This window comes from Neomonachus schauinslandi, chromosome X (genome assembly GCF_002201575.2).
Source record: "Neomonachus schauinslandi chromosome X, ASM220157v2, whole genome shotgun sequence".
Lineage (NCBI taxonomy): Eukaryota > Metazoa > Chordata > Mammalia > Carnivora > Phocidae > Neomonachus > Neomonachus schauinslandi.
In genome coordinates, this window is record NC_058419.1 from 48,605,183 (window position 1) to 48,609,573 (window position 4,391).

Genomic DNA, 4,391 nt, shown 5'->3' on the forward strand with positions numbered 1-4,391 from the left:
CACTACTGGGTATTTACCCCAAAGATACAAAAGTAGGGATCCGAAGGGGTACGTGCACCCCAATGTTTATAGCAGCAATGTCCACAATAGCCAAACTGTGGAAAGAGCCAAGATGTCCATCGACAGATGAATGGATAAAGAAGAGGTGGTATATATATACAATGGAATATTATGCAGCCATCAAAAGGAATGAGATCTTGCCATTTGCAACGACGTGGTTGGAACTGGAGGGTATTATGTTGAGTGAAATAAGTCAAACAGAGAAAGACATTTATCATATGATCTCACTGATATGAGGAATTCTTAATTATAGGAAACAAACTGAGGGTTGCTGGAGTGGGGGGTGGGGTGGGAGGAATGGGGTGACTGGGTGATAGACACTGGGGAGGGTATGTGCTCTGGTAAGCGCTGTGAATTGTGCAAGACTGTTGAATCTCAGATCTGTACCTCTGAAACAAATAATGCAATATATGTTAAGAAAAAAAAAAAGAAGAAGAAGGTAGTGGGAGGGGAAGAATGAAGCGGGGGAAATCGGAGGGGTAGACAAACCATGAGAGACGATGGACTCTGAAAAACAAACTGAGGGTTCTAGAGGGGAGGGGGGTGGGAGGATGGGTTAGCCTGGTGGTGGGTATTGAGGAGGGCACATTCTGCATGGAGCGCTGGGTGTTATGCACAAACAATGAATCATGGAACACTTCATCTAAAACTAATGATGTAATGTATGGGGATTAACATAAGAATAAAATAAATAAATAAATAAATAAATAAATAAATATAAAAAAAACAAAACTATAAGACATTGATGAAAGAATTTGAAGAACACTCAAATAAATTGAAGGACATTCTGTGTTCATGGATTGGAGAAACAATATTGTTAAAATGACCATACTACCCAAAGCAATCTACAGATTCAGTGCAATCTCTATCAAAATTCCAATGGCATTTTTTACAGAACCAGAACAAATAATTCTAAAATATATATGGAATCACAAAAGACTACAAATAGCCAAAGCATTCTTGAGAAAGAAGAACTAAGCGGAGGTGTCATTCCTATGGATTTCAAACTATAGTACATGGGGTGCCTGGGTGGCTCAGTCAGTTAAGCGTTCAACTCTTGATTTTGGCTCAGGTCATGATCTCAGGGTCATGAGATCAAGCCTTGCATTGGGCTCCATGCTCAGAGGAAAGCCTGCTTGAGATTCTCTCTCCCTCTGCCCCTCACCCCCCAGCCCAAACTCTCTTTCTCTCTAAAATCAATCAGTCAATCAATCAATCAATCAAGTAATCTTCAAACTATACTACAGAGCTATAGTAATCAAAACAGTATGGTATTGGTATAAAAACAGACACCTAGCTCAATGGGACAGAAAGGAGAGCCTAGAAACAAAACCATACATATATGGTCAATTAATTTATGACAAAGAAGGCAAAAATACAATGGAGAAAGGATATTATCTTCAACTGATAGTGTTGGTAGAACTAAATAACTACATGCAAAAGAATGAAACTGGACCACTATTTCACACCATACAAAAAAAAAAAAAAAAAAACTCAAAATGGATTAAAGACTTGAATGTAAGACCTGAAGTCATAAAACTGCTAAAGGAAAACATGAGCAATAAACTCCTTGACATCAATCTTTGTGATTGTTTTTTTTTGGGGGGGGAGGATCTGACTTCAATGGCAATGGCATAAAAGCAAAAATAAACAAGTGGGGCTACATTAAACTAAAAACCTTCTGCACAGAAAAGGAAACCATGAACAAAACAAAATGTCAACCCACAGAATGGGAGAAGATATTTGCAAATATATATATCTGATAAAGGGTTAACATCCAAAATATATTACAAGAAGAACTCATACAACTCAACCCCATCCCCAAACACACACACACACTCTTGAATCTGATTAAAAAATGGGAAGAGAAAAAGAAATGGGCAGATGACCTGAATAGACATTTTTCCAAAGAAGACATACAGATGGCCACCAGACACATGAAAAGATGCTCACTATCACTAATCATCAAGGAAATGCAAATAAAAACCACAATAAGATATTACCTCACACTGGTCAAAATGGCTATTATCAAAAAAATAAGAAAGAATGAGTGCTGACAAGGATGTGGAGGAAAGGGAACACTTGAGCATTGTTGGTGGGAAAGTAAATTGGTGCAGCCACTATGGAAAACAGTATGGATATTCCTCATAAGATTAAAAACAGAACTACCCTATGATCCAGCAATTCCACTCTGGGTTTTTAACTGAAGAAAGCAAAAACATAAATTCAAAAAGATGTATGCACCCTATGTTCATTACATTTTTTATAATAGCTAAGATATAGAAACAACTTAAGTGTTCATCAAAGAAATTATATGTAAAAGAAGTGGTATGAAGTTGACCCTTGAACAACAATGGGGGTTGGGGTGCCAACCTCCTGTACAGTGAAAAACCATTTACAACTTTTGACTTTCCAAAAACTTAACTACTAATAGCCTATTATTGAGCAGAAGGCTTACTGATAACATAAAGTCAATTAACACATAGATTGTATATTTATCATATACTATATTCTTACAGGGAAGTAAGCTAGGGAAAAAAATTTTATTAAGAAAATCATAAAGAATAGAAAATACATTTACAGCACTGTACTGTAAAAAATCCACATGTAAGTGGACCTGTGAGGTCCAAACCCATGTTCACAGATCAACGTATATACAATGAAATACTTAAGCCATAAAAACAAATGAAATCTTGCTATTTGCAACATGGATGGACCTTGAGGGTATTATGCTAAGTGAAATAAGTCAGACAGAGAAAGATAAATGCCACATGATTTCACTTATATGAGGATTCTAAACACAAAACAAACAAAACAAAACAAAACCCAGTCTCATTGATAGAAAACAGACTGGTGAAGAAGGAAAGCCAGAGAAGGAGATTGTTAGAGGCAAAATGGGTGAAGGGGGTCAAGAAATAACAACTTCCAGTTATAAAATAAGTAAGTTATGGGGATGTAATGTGCAAAGTGGGGGAATATAGTGGATAATATTGTCTTAACTTTGTATGGTAACACATGGTAACTAGGCTTATTGAGGTGATCACTTTGCAATGTATGCAAAGGTCAAGTCACTACGCTGTGCATCTGAAACTAATATAATATTTTATTTTAATTACACTTTAGTTCTTTTTTAAAGCACTTAAGTAAGGCAAGCTGAAAAAAAATATTGCACCTCACCAATGTGAATTTTGGCAGTTATCCAGTAATACCCAGAGTGTAGTGGGGAATAAAATGGAATAAGAAGTGTATGTGAGTGTGGTTACTGAAATGGGGGAGTATTCTTTCTGATTCATTTGTTTTATGTAAAAAATTTACCTATCCGAAGATTTTTGTTAAATATGAAATCATGGAAATAAATGTGTTCATTTAGAGCAAGAATATGTATGAAAAAGAGCAAAGGGCACACAACTGAAGCTTTTCAATATGCTTCCCTCTCTGTTAACTCCCACAGTGTGAAACACACATTTTATAGGGAAATAAACATTTGCTGCCTTTGTCACAGATCAAAGATCAAAGACAGAAAAAAACTGATTTCTGTGTTACTATAAAGATATAAGATAGGGAATGACCACTTGTGGCTCATCCAAGAGAAATAGCCTGTCTTCAGGTACTATTTTTAAGTTATACTGCTTACCCAGATAGACTCCTCAGGGTATTAGAATCCTGGATTGTTAGTCAGGTTCACCTCATTCAGATACTCTTTTTTCACCAAAGCTGAAATAGTCTTTCTAAACTGAGAATGTTATATGAATACTAACAGGGATAACTTTTTGTGATAATAGCAGAAGGCATGATTTACATGATTTATTAGTCATTAATTTATTTTATTATTAAGTAACATTAAAATAAGATACAATGAAAGTGTAAATCTAATAAAAATGTTAGTTCTTCCTCACTAGGGAATTGAATATTTTGGTATGACTAAGGTAACTATTTTTGTTCTACTTTTGTCTGAGTATTCCTCCCTCACTGTTTTGTGTGATCTGTTCACCATATTCTGCATTTGAATACTGATTCATATCTCATAAGTTTCCACACCAATCTGTGTTAGATAAATCAAACTGTTTGCAAATTGCATAGTTTTAACATTAAAATAATAAGTCATCAGTTGTCTTTATATAATTTCAGTCATTTATACTAATGCACATATCTGTACAAATGTTAAAACTTAGTTAAATTAAAAAAAAACTTACTAAATTCATTTTCTCAAAGCACCTTCTTCAAAACTTCCAGCTGTAAATGTTAGCTATACATGGAAGGTAGTATATTGCAGAGGTCAGGGAGACCATAAAGTTAAACAGAAAGCACATGTAAATTAATTAACATGGTGC